The following is a 13,390-nucleotide window of genomic DNA, read 5'->3' as shown; positions in this document are numbered from 1 at the left end:
ATTCCATTAAAACTTCTGATCAGAAGGAAAAGATGAGCTATCAACATACCACAATTTTTGACAGCTTTTCCATTTGTATATGCATTTCAATCAATTTTAAATCAGAGAGACAATAAAGCAAACCTCTTTCAGCTTTCAATTTGCCTCTGCAGAGATGGGTGCCCTGTCTGATATTTACAGTTCACAGTCTCATAATAATGGATGATTTTAGCTTGTTTCTCTCTCTAGATTTTTCTAATGCTTTCAGCAATTTCATTAGAGTTGTTTTTTAAGATGACAATTAGAATAAAGTGAAGAGCTCAAGAAGTCATTTGAAGCATAACAAAATGGAAATGTAATCTAACTTTGGAAAAACTGATTTTTTTTATTCCATTTCTTTCTGACATCTTCATTTATTTTATACTCAAGAAATTCCAGATAAATTGTGGAGGGCTTTTTACATTTTCTGCAACCACTCTACAGAGAAGAAACACTCCAGCATATTTCCTATGAGTAATCTTTCCTCCTCATCCTGTACTTAGTGAGTGAAGTCGCTCAGTCGTGTCTGACTCTTTGCGACCCCATGGACTGTAGCCTACCAGGCTGCTCTGTCCATGGGATTTTCCAGGCAAGAGTACTGGAGTGGGGTGCCGTTTCCTTACCCATTCAAAAAATACCACTCTACCAAATAACTCCACCTTACCTGTTTGCTCCAAATGACTTTTACTTGGATTTCCTTAATTCACCATTCTAGTTCCACTATCATTCTATAAAATTAATTAAAGTGGTATCTAAGCTCTATTGTTATTTTAAAAAATACATTGACATAACAGGGATCTTATTATAAAGCTGTTTTTTCAGTAAAAAAAAAAAGTTTATTTTAGCAATCTCTTGCAACACCTGATGAAATATACTAAGATGCAGCAGGTTTGAATTTTTTCTTCAAGTGAAGAATAGTTACTTCTTAAAAATATATGCTAAAAATAAAATAAATTTAATTGGCTTGAAAAGCTGATTCTTACTATGTCTCAAAATTCTCCCTTGTATGAATGTAGTGGTGACTGTGGTGAGTGTACCCATGGTGGCCAAATATGGAAAGAAGCAGATGATTATCAATCAATAGGTAATAATATAACATTTTAATACATAAATAACTACCATATGTTGGGAAAAATTATAATGGCAAACAAACTTTTTTTTTCATCTAATTAGAACTTTGTAGAAATCAGACCACATTTAAGAATCCATGTGCCATTTTGGGTGCTGGTTTTAATGAACAATTTTCTTTTTACAAGTGATAAATAAGCAATATTTCTTATTACTGAATATAGCTTAGAAAAAGAGAAATTCATTTCTCCTTTTAAAAGTGAGTCCCAGGGCTCAACTTGGTTGCCAAATACTAGGTCAACAAGATCACACTATTATCCTTCTCTTTACTCAACTCTCTACTTAGCGTCAACTAAGTTCTACCAGACCTCATTGTTTACAGGTTTTCCTCATGTGACATCAATACTGGACCATTCAAACATTAACTCACATCCTCAGAGCTTAGCAATTCCTTTGGAAAATGGATTTCTCTATCCCAAAATTGATATAATTATCACTGGGAAACCTGACTAGCTCTGCTTCAGTGGATTACCATAGACATAGGAAGGTATCCTCTTAGGAGTGTCTTAAGCCTGAATAATTGCCAGGTGCATGATATCTCTCTAGAGCACTTCTCTTTCCAGAGCCCAAAGAAGATGAGAAAAACATTATAGTTGAAAAACCCAGAGCTTCCACCATTTGCAGAATTTTATAAACAAGCAGTACTTATATGGGTGTGCACTTTTGGTAAAGTAGCAAGAATAGTATGACCACATATATAAATAACCCAGGGAAGAAAAAAAATGGAGTAATATGATAGCATTGTTCACATATGCAGTTATTTAATAAATATTTATGAGCTGTATATTGTCAGCCTGCTTATTTAACTTATACACAGAGTACATCATGAGAAACACTGGGCTGGAGGAAGTACAAGCTGGAATCAAGTTTACCGGGAGAAATATCAAGAACCTCAGATATGCAGATGACACCACACTTATGACAGAAAGCGAAGAGAAACTGAAGAGCCTCTTGATGAAAGTGAAAGAGGAGAGTGAAAAAGTTGGCTTAAAGCTCAGCATTCAGAAAACTAAGATCATGGCATCTGGTTCCATCACTTCATGGCAAATAGATGGGGAAATAGTGGAAACGGTGGCTGACTTTATTTTGGGGGGCTCCAAAATCACTGCAGATGGTGATTGCAGCCATGAAATTAAAAGATACTCCTTGGAAGGAAAGTTATGACCAACCTAGATAGCATATTAAAAAGTAGAGACATTACTTGGTCAACAAAGATCCATGTAGTCAAGGCTATGGTTTTTCCAGTGGTCATGTATGGATGTTAGAGTTGGACTATAAAGAAAGCTGAGTGCCGAAGAATTGATGCTTTTGAACTGTGGTGTTGGAGAAGACTCTTGAGAGTCCCTTGGACTGCAGGGAGATCCAACCAGTCCATCCTAAAGGAAATCAGTCCTGAATATTCATTGGAAGGACTGATGTTGAAGCTGAAACTCCAATACTTTGGCTACCTGATTTGAAGAGCTGACTCATTTGAAAAGACCCTGATGCTGGGAAAGATTGAGGGCAGGAGGAGGGGATGACAGAGCATGAGATGGTTGGATGGCACCACCGACTCAGTGGACATGGGTTTGGGTGGACTCAGGGAGTTGGTGATGGACAGGGAGTCCTGGCGTGCTGCAGTTCATGGGGTTGCAAAGGACTGAGCGAATGAACTGAACTGAACTGAGGCTAAATACAAAGAATATAATGCCACAAATAGGGGGAAAAAAAGTTCGTGAGTGACTATAATATATGCTAAAAATAAAATGCTTTTAATTGGCTTGAAAAGCTGATTCATGTTCTCTCAAATTTCTCCCTTGTATGACTGTGGTGAATGTACCCATGGTAACCCAGTATGGAAAGAAGCAGATGATTATCAATCAGTGGGTAATAATATCACATTTTAATACATAAGATGTATTAAAGGAAGGAACACTACAATTGTTCTGTAGAATTTGTATGATAGAAAGCAGTGGGTATAAGATACAGGAAGATACATTTTCTTTTATTCTTGGGAAATATGTTTCAATAGTAACAGATGCTCTTCCAAGCCATAGCATATATGGCATTTTTGTGGTCCTTCAAAAGCTATGACTTCTCTTTGATTCCCTTCTGTGACTTCTTCTTGAAGCTCAGTATGCATCACCGACACCCCCAGATGAATACATTTATTTCTAACAATCTGATTCTATCTCCAAGTTTAAAATTTACCTAAATGTTGACTTGAATTGCAATTCCATCTTTCCTAATTATCTATGAAAACCTTTAATCAGATACTATTACATAAAAGTCAGTGTGTTCAGAATTAAACTGTTTTCCTCCCTTATTCTTCCTCCTAAAATTCTTCTTCCATCCATGGTATCATGTTGACCCTAATTGAGATCATTCCACTTTCATCTTTATATCATTCTTTTTCCTGACTTTGTAATTTCTCAATAAATCAGGAACCACTGATATTTTCACTTATGATTCATACATTCATGAAAACCAGGACTACCTTCCTTTTAATGAACCAGATTCTAATATTAAAGACATTATTTTAGCTTAAAAGACAGATTTTTACAATTACAAATTATAGCTATTTAATACAAACAATTATTTTGGTAGCAGTGTAACAGTGGAAGAAGGCTTTGAATAAACATCAATGAATTTTTGATTCTAAAATTATAAAAATTAATAACACATAACATTCATAAACAACCATTTTTGGATCTTACTGTCTTCTCTTTAACATATTAGAGATAAATTGAAGATAACTGGCAAATCTCTAGGTCAAATCATGGTGGAATTTAATACCATATCAGCTGACTGTTTTGATGTGCGGTCTTCATACCAATCCTCATCTTCACCAGTGTATCTTGGCATATATTTTAGAATTTTTGTGTTGATGTTCATGAACTGTTAACCACATTTTAAACAAGAATGTGCATTATATCATGATTTGTCCAGCATGTGAAGATTCTTCCTTTGAAGAGTTTTGTTTTCAGTAGCTTCAACAATGATCTTCATTTACTCAAGCAGCTCATTATGTTAACTCTAAATTTTGTTATTAAAATTGTTCTGATTTGCTGCATTGAGTTTCTGCTCAGCATTCCTTTTCTTTACTTATTATGAGATAGGCACTATATACAACCAAATTATAAATAACTTACTCATCTTTAAAACATATATAATTAATACTTCTTTCTGAAATTAAACTTACATCTAGGGTCTATCAACATCAGTATCTTTCAGAATTGCTGAGTAATCATTTTAATATCAATCCATTATAAAAAGATGTGATGATAATGGTTTGATGATGAGGATGATAATGCTCATTGAGGGTTTTATATGTGCCAGGCTCTATGCTTTACATGAATTAAATAATTTAATAATCCCTACCATGAGAGTAAAAGATAGATCATGATCTCAGAATTCAGGTGAGGACACTGATGGAAAAAAGGCATCGACTAACTTGTTCAATATCACAAGACTAAAAAGTGGAAATGGGATTTGAATCCAGGCAATACACTTCCAGATTCAAGCCAGGCTCCATCATTGAAGGCTCACATTCCAAGCACTTAGCATGCATTATCTACAGTATTCAGGAACTTTACAAAGTATAAGAAGCGTTCTTAACAGAAAAATCATATTGCCTTTGCAACACAGAAATTGTGACTAGGTAATGGAGGTCAAATTCAGTTATGGCTGAATCTAAAACCTTGGGTCTTGATCCCCACATTGTATCTTAAGAGAATACAATAATAACATTGTGGGCAGGTTGAAAATAAATACAAAAATTGTGGTTGATAAGGGCTAAAATATAACTTGAAGACAGTTAATACATAATAGCATGCAAATTGTTAAATTATTTTCTCTATAATGTTCCTCCAAATAGAATTACAAATATTGTCTTTTATTGTTCTCATTAATATTATCTTAGTATAAGACAGTTTTAGTTTACTAAATCTTTTTTTTTTTTTTTTTTTTTTACTTATTGTTAAATATCTCTATCATTATTGTCTTGGGAAAGAAAATGGCAAACACAATGATGATGAGAATTTTGGGGGAAAAAGTGGCAAAATTCCATATTTTTTTCCTCCGTATACTTCTACAAAGGGCCTACTTTCTATGTCTGTAATTGTTATAAAATACATTGTACGTTAAGAAATACAATACACTTTATAGTGTTTGGGGTTTAGCAAATGTAAACTATTATATATAGAATGGATTAACAACAAGGTTGTATTGTATAGCAGAGGGAACTATATTCAATATCCTATGATAAATCATGATGGAAAAAATACAGAAAAGAATATAGATATGTATAAGTGAATCACTTTGCTACACAGTAGAAATTAGCACACGGTTATAAATCAACTACTATTTAAAAGATTTTAATTAAAAAATCTTTTTATCAGGACTGATCTCACTGCTAGCCTGTGCCTAGATAATATTTTTTAACAATGTATGAGGTAAAGTTAAAATACATAATGGCCTATCCAAGATATGAGGCCCTAATCCCTCTAATTTGTAAATGTTATCTCATTTGGATAAAGGATCTTTGCAAATGTGAGTTAAGGACATTGCATAGAAGAGATTACCCTTGATTACTTGGAAGAAAGTGATGTGAAGATTCAGGCAGATACTGTAGTAATGTGGCCTCTAGCCAAGGAATGCTAGAAACTAATTAAAAGTTAGAAAAAGCAGAAACAGAATTTCCCTTAGAGATTCTGCAGAGATTGTGGTATTACTGACACCTTGATTTTGGAATTCTAGCCTCTAGAACTTTAAGAGAATACATTTAAGTTACTTTAAGCCATCAAATTTATAGTAGTTTATTACAGCAGTCTTGGGATATAAATACAGTGCTTAAATATCACTTAAACGATCAAAGGGGATAGTAGAGAGAAAAGAGAGCAGATGGCAGCAAAGATGGGGAGTAAAATAGATGTTCAGATTGGCTTCTCTGAGTATCTATTTTGACTTGGAAACCAAAACAACAGGTGAAAACTCCCTACATATTCTAATGTGAAATGCTTGTCATCTCAGTGGTTCTTAGGAGATGGTGAAAAATCAAGGGATAAAGAAAATGGATTCTGATGACAGTTTGACATCAGTTCAACCTTCATTAAGAACATGGTAAGAGAATTATAACATAAATTTACAGCACAGAAGCAGATGTGAATGGTCAGTGGGAGGAAAAATAAAAGATTGCCTTTATTCTGATAAGATCTAGCATATCCCACTTGTTTGACGTAATTGTTGAAATGATGATAAGTGAGGAAGATTAACCTACCATCTGGCTATCAATTTTCTGTGTTATTACTATACCAAATTGAAGTGAATATGCCAAGAAAAGAGGTACTTATACTACACTGAAGTTTTATATGAAGTCTTCTTCTTATCCTCTCATCTGACTAAACTTTAGACAGAATTCTTCCTGACTCTACAGGCCCTGATCTCCCATTTACTATAGTATTTTATTTGTAATTGTAAAATTGGTCTCTCTATAACTTTGAGATGAAAAATTTTTAAAGCCTCATTTTTACATCCCAGGAATGTCTTTCTCAAAGACCTGGGAGTCATTCATTCGAAATGTAGTTATCAAAGCAGATAAAGCCTTTAACTCCTTTCCTCTGTAAGTAAGTAGGAGCCTAAGTTGGGTGGATGCCTCCTTCCAGGTAGTAAAAGTACCTCCCACCATGAAGATAGGAGACAGTTGATTTTTGCTTTGGGTAAAGCCAATTAAGGAGCACCTATGTGTCTAAGAACTTTGAAACTTATCTCCATAAACTCCCTGCCTTTTTTTCAGAGGAGTTGAATTCAGACTAAATTCTGAACTCATTCTCTCCTCTCTTGCACGAATAAAGCCTTTTTTGACTATTTAACATTGTCTGGTGCAACTTTTGCTTTGCTACAACATAGAAAGAAACTGAGTAGTTAATTTTTTCCATAAGTGCAATCTATTAACTATTAGGGAAGAAAGTAGAAGTTGGAGGCATGGTTAATAACATTAAAATTTCCTGAGCCTAAATAACATTATATTTTCTTGCAAGTCCCCTTAGGGTTCTGTGTGTATACTGGCTTTTAAAAGACAGTTTAATTTTTGTTTGGTGAAAGCAGACATTTTGTTTATGGTCAAGATTCAGAGTGACCATCTTGAAATTTTTATTAACAACATATCATAACCACACTTTTTGCTCCTCAACAGCATATCTGTTTAGTAATGTCAAAAAAAAAAACACCTGGGAATGACTTCATCATCTTTCAAGATGGGACAAATGTCTAATATATAGATCAATCATTCAAGTAATCGATGGTAGGAGTTTTTCAGATTTTGAGGAAGTACCATGAATATCTATTGACCTCTGCCCAGTTTTAGCCTCATTCTTTAAAATAAAAGTTTATGTTAAAAATATTACAGAAGTAAGAGAACTCTAGTCATGAAAAGGATATTAAAGATAATGTAGCCTCAATACTTTTCTGGATGAGAAAGTTTAACATCATAGTGTATAAGTGACTTGACGAAGATGTGTGTAATCAATGAAGTCACGTAGTCTTTGGACTGGATTCTGTTACATTTCAATTCTCCTTATGAGTCCAGTGGGCTTCCCTGGTGGCCCAGTCAGTTAAGAATCTGCCTGCAGTGCAGAAGACCAGGGTTTGATCCTGGGTCAGGAAGATCCCCTGGAAAAGGAAACGGCAACCCACTCCAGAATTATTGTCTGGGAAATCCTATGGACAAAGGAGCCTTGTGGGCTACAGTTCATGGTGTCTCAAAAAGTTGGACCAGAGAAGGCAATGGCACCCCACTCCAGTACTCTTGCCTGGAAAATCCCATGGATGGAGGAGCCTGGTAGGCTGCAGTCCATGGGGTCGCTAAGAGTCGGACACGACTAAGCGACTTCACTTTCACTTTTCACTTTCATGCATTGGAGAAGGAAATGGCAACCCACTCCAGTGTTCTTGCCTGGAGAATCCCAGGGACGGGGGAGCCTGGTGGGCTGCCATCTATGGGGTCGCACAGAGTCGGACACGACAAGACTAAAGCGACTTAGCAGCAGCAGCAGCAGCAGCAAAGAGTTGGACATGACTTAGCGACTAAACCACCACCTCTGAGTCCATTACATTTCAATTTTAATCTTCCTTTTTATATCAGTTTACTAACTTGTTATTTTACTATTTTTTTATTTTCAACTGTCTGTAATATATTTACATTATTTTGACATTTACATAGCTACAGTCAAAGGCAGCGTTTGCTGACCATTTTCACACTGTCCTGGGTTGTTGACGAGTACAGTGTTTGCGATTAAACAGCTGCCATGTTTCAGCCCAGAGGCAGCTAAACTTCTGTGATGACTAAGATGATTCCTGTTTAGTGACTTGTAATCAATTTGTAATTTTGATTGAGTACAATGAGATATTTGCATGAAAGCCCCAGATAGGCCACTGCTGTGGCTGGAGGCTGGGATTTGTAGGCAGTCCTCTGAAAGCTTTTTCCTGCAGGAAATACAAATGAGGGTATTTCCCTTCAACAGCAAAAATTAAACTGCAGGAAATCTTGATGCAGTTAAATTTTAAGACAGCAGCACTCAAAACGCCAGTCATGATTAATCATTATTATTATGAATGTCATCTTCAATCTATGGCTCTCTTTCCACTCTCTTGAAAAATAATCCTAAAAAAATAACAGGATACATATTTGTAATTCTGAAAAAGTAGATTAATGTCCTCAGGTCTGTCAGTGGAATAAGACCAAATGGTAAAGATTATCTTGTATCTGATAAATTAGACCTCGGTATATAGCAGCACAATATCGCTAAGCCTCAGTTTTCTCATCTGTAAATGGAGGTAATAAAAAAAAGTCTCATCTAAATGACTGGATTTGTGACCAGTATGTACAATAGAATAGCTGAAAAAATGTAAGCTATGAAAATAATAGTGGTAGTATTATGAATATAAATTGTAAAGTGGCTAAATGATGACAGTCTTACAAATGGAAGATATAATTAATCATCCTTTAAGCAAAAGAGCATTGACATCTGCATTAAAATGCATATATTATAAGGATTATTCAAGTTTGAAAATGTTAGATTCTTTTCATTCTATTTGGTCTGTAAGATCTACTTGATATGGATTAACTCTTTAGATTTGTTACTGGACTGCACTGTCTGGTCCATTAAGCAGTTTTTTGTTTTGTTTTTTTTCTGTGCTGGGTCTTTGTTACTGGAAGTGGGCTTTCTCTAGTTGCAATGAGTAGGGGCTTCTCTCTACTTGCAGTGCACAGGTTTCTCATTGCAGTGACTTCTTTTGTTGTGGAGCACAGGCTCTAGGAACGGGCTCAGTAATTGTAGCTCACAAGCTCTCCAGCTTGGGCTCAGTAGCTATGGCAGACAGGCTCGGCAGCAAGTGGCATCTTCCCAAACCAGGGATCAAACCTATGTCCTCTGCATTGGCAGCCAGATTCTTATCCATTGTACTATCAGGGAAGTCCAGTCCGTTAAACTTTAATAATTTCTTCCTCTGTATCAGTGTCTTTGTGTGTGTGTGTGTCCTAAAATTGTGGTGTTAAATGCACCATTAATTTATTCAAAAGACTCTCAGATGTGGAAATACTCAGCCATTTATTTAGTCTACCTTTTCAATTAACATAAAAAAAAATCCCAGCACTTACTTATAATATTTATTGATCATTTACTGTGTTTCATGATACATTATAATAGTCTGACTTCTATTTAATTTTTTTCAGAGACCAAATCTTGTTGTTTCCGTAGAAGTAGGATTAGTACTATTCATTTGCAATTCAGAGGAAACCTTTATTTCTGAAACACAATACATATGCAAACACATGTTTTTTTTTAACAGTTGGATGAATCCATTGTAGATTCAATAAAAATTTAAACAAAATAAAAGAAACAGGAAAAGAAAGATTTATTTGGATTTAAATGAGAATATATATCCAGACAGAGCCTACAAGTCTGAATCAATTAGAGCCAGAAAGCCGTAATTAACATATTTTCCCCTGTTAGACCAAAAGCAAAGTAAAACAACACTCAATTCTTGATAACACAGTGCTCTTTTTCAGGCAGTTATGCATTCCCGAACACCCTAACTGCTACATCCTGGTACCCTCTGCTGTTTCCTGTGTCAACATACTGTGACTCTCCAAAGGCCATAATTGGTTCATAAATTGTATAAAAGCTAAGAATGTTCACAGGACCAGGTAGTTTGGCAACACAAGGGGATCACTTATGCCCTCCCATTTTGGTGATTGTTCAGGAAAGAATTAAAAGAACCCAAAGGAAATCATTAAACTAACTTTCAATTCCTTCCTTATCTGTATTGAAGTATGAAATGCTTTTTTCCCCAAAAACCAAAAAAGCCATAGTATGGTCATAGAATTTAGGATTCAGTAATCAGTCTGTGAATGGTTGTAATGAGATTCTGTTGTGGAAGAAGCAGGATGTGAGCTCCTTTGATCCCATTACAATCTGAAAGGTTTAGCTTTCCAGCTAAGGCCTAAAAGGGCCAGAGTTTCTTCCCTTTGCTTGATTGAAAACTTGACTGAGACTGGTAAACTGTTTCCTGTAGCTATCAGTACGGCTTTCTGAGACTTTCCTATGCCTTAACCTATCTTAACCTTATCCACTACACATTCACATATTTTATGAGAGAGGAGTCATATGGAATTATCATTATATCTTTGTGATCTAACATAGTGGTGAGCACTGAAGATGTGTACATTTGAATGAGTGAACAGATTAGTATTCAGTATGATCAAATGGGTGTTAATGGGAGGGAGGAAATAAGGATATTCAACCTTTAAGACAAATTGAATTGAAAGATTTGAAGTTTGTCAGAAGGAAATGTCATAGCTATGAAAATATGGAAATACTAGACTGGAGGACCTAATAGTTCAAGCTCCAAGACAGAAGGCTTTTGAAAGTAAAAGAGGTTGCTCTCTGCTTGAGACACTGGAACGGGAGTCAGAAAGCATGACAGTTTGGGATAAACTAAGAATTTAGGGTAGTCCGGGTATAGAAGAATTCATTTATGTTTGAAAGACGGGTAGAGTCCTTAACTTTTGAGTGTCTCTTCTATTCAAGGCTCCGTTCAGTATTGTTAGTGTACAGCCTCAGTTCTTAGCTGTGTCTAACTCTTTGCAACCTCATGGACTATAGCCCACGAGGCTCATATCCTATGTCCTTGGGATTTCCAAGGCAAGAATATTGGAGTGAGTTACCATTTCTTCCTCCAGATGATCTTCCTGATTCAGGGATTGAACCCATGTCTCTTGTGGCTCCTGCATTGGCAGGCGAATTCTTTTCCACTGTGCCACCTGGGAAGCCCCATCAGTATTGTTACATAGAATTTATTAAATAAAAAAAGAAATAATCAAAAGGGCTTAAACAAGATCTTTTCTCATTAACAAACTATGTATCACAAGCTAGTCAATGAAAACCTACAACTAGATGATAATTGAGAGGATTAATTTCAGTCCTACTACTAGGCCCAACACATGGTCCATCGATTCATAGATTAATATGATCATTCCCAAAGATTGAGGTCAGGAGAAGAAGGGGACAACAGAGGATGAGAAGGTTGGATGGCATTACTGACTCAATGGACATGGGTTTGGGTGGATTCCAGGAGTTGGTGATGGACAGTGAGGCCTGGTGTGCTGCGGTTCATGGGGTCAGAAAGAGTCAGACACGACTGAGCAACTGAACTGAACTGAACTGAACTAAACTGAACTGAATGATCATTCCTGGAAGCATTACAACAACATTTGGGGCTCAAACTTTCAAAATAAACATAACAATCATCATAACATTAAAATTTTGGCATCAACTATATTCATCTTTTAACTTTGTATTTTCTAGAAATAAACTCAAAATGAATCTCAAGAATAATTCATTCTATTGACAGTTTGCAGTAGGAATCTTGCCATTGTTGAAATTTATAGCATTTATTTTCTTGATAATACAGTAGAAAATGGATCTACATGTACAGATCTTACTGAGGCCTTACTACTTAGCAGAAAACACCATTGAAAGTATTTTAAAGTAGTTTTTAATATTGAATCAACAAAACTAAAGTCACATATGTGCAGCATTTATAAGTTTGAAGCATTGGTCACTCAGTTCAGTTCAGTTCAGTTCAGTCGCTCAGTCATGTCCAACTCTTTGTGACCCCATGGACTGCAGCACGCCAGGCTTCCCTGCCCATCACCAACTCCCAGAGTTACTCAAACTCATGTCCACTGAGTCGATGATGGCATCGAACCATCTCATCCTCTGTCATCCCCTTTTCCTCCTACCTTCAATCTTTCCCAGCATCAGTATCTTTTCAAATAAATCAGCTCTTCGCATCAGGTGGCCAAAGTATTGGAGTTTCAGCTTCAACATCAGTCCTTCCAATGAACATTCACAACTGATTTCCTTTAAGATGGACTGGTTGGATCTCCTTGCAGTCCAAGGGACTCTCAAGAGTCTTCTCCAACACCAGAGTTCAAAAGCATCAATTCTTTGGCACTCAGCTTTCTTTATAGTCCAACTCTCACATCCATACATGACTACTGGAAAAACCATAGCCTTGACTAGATGGACTTTTGTTGGCAAAATAATGTCTCGGCTTTTTAATATGCTGTCTAGGTTGGTCATAACTTTTCTTCCAAGGAGTAAGCATCTTTTTATTTCATGGCTGCAGTCACCATCTGCAGTGATTTTGGAGCCCCCCCCCCCAAATAAAGGCTGCCACTGTTTCTCCATCTCTTTGCCATGAAGTGATGGGACCAGATGCCATGATCTTTGTTTTCTGAATGTTGAGCTTTAAGCCAACTTTTTCACTCTCCTCTTTCACTTTCATCAGGGGGCTCTTTAGTTCTTCTTCACTTTCTGCCATAAGGGTGGTATCATCTGCATGTCTAAGGTTACTGATATTTCTCCCAGCAATCTTGATTCCAGCTTATGCTTCATCCAGCCCAGCGTTTCTCATGATCTACTCTGCATATAAGTTAAATAAGCTCAGTCATATCCAGTTCTTTGCAATCCCATGGTTCCTCTGTCCATGCGATTCTCCAAGCAAGAATACTAGAGTGGGTTGTCATTTTCTCATCCAGGGGATTTTCCCAACCCAGGGATTGAATGCAGTTCTCCCACATTACAGGCAGACTCTTTACCATCTGAGCCACCAGGGAAGCCCTTTTTCTCAAGTACCCACTTTGCTGTGTCCTGGAGAAAAAGGATGATATAAGATTCACCTTTGCATGCTCTAGCTTTTC

The 13,390-nt window shown here is 36.3% G+C and overlaps 1 long non-coding RNA gene across 1 annotated transcript in view; it reads left to right on the top strand.

Moving 5' to 3' along the window:
* LOC145525184 (uncharacterized) overlaps window positions 1-13,390 on the top strand; it is a 227,806-nt gene that overhangs the window by 96,491 nt on the left and 117,925 nt on the right. The window lies entirely within an intron of this gene.

Source organism: Giraffa tippelskirchi, chromosome 11, assembly GCF_054371585.1.
Source record: "Giraffa tippelskirchi isolate mGirTip1 chromosome 11, T2T-mGirTip1v1.2.pri, whole genome shotgun sequence".
NCBI lineage: Eukaryota > Metazoa > Chordata > Mammalia > Artiodactyla > Giraffidae > Giraffa > Giraffa tippelskirchi.
Note: the sequence above shows the minus strand (reverse complement) of the source record. Positions and strands in the feature narration are given on the sequence as shown.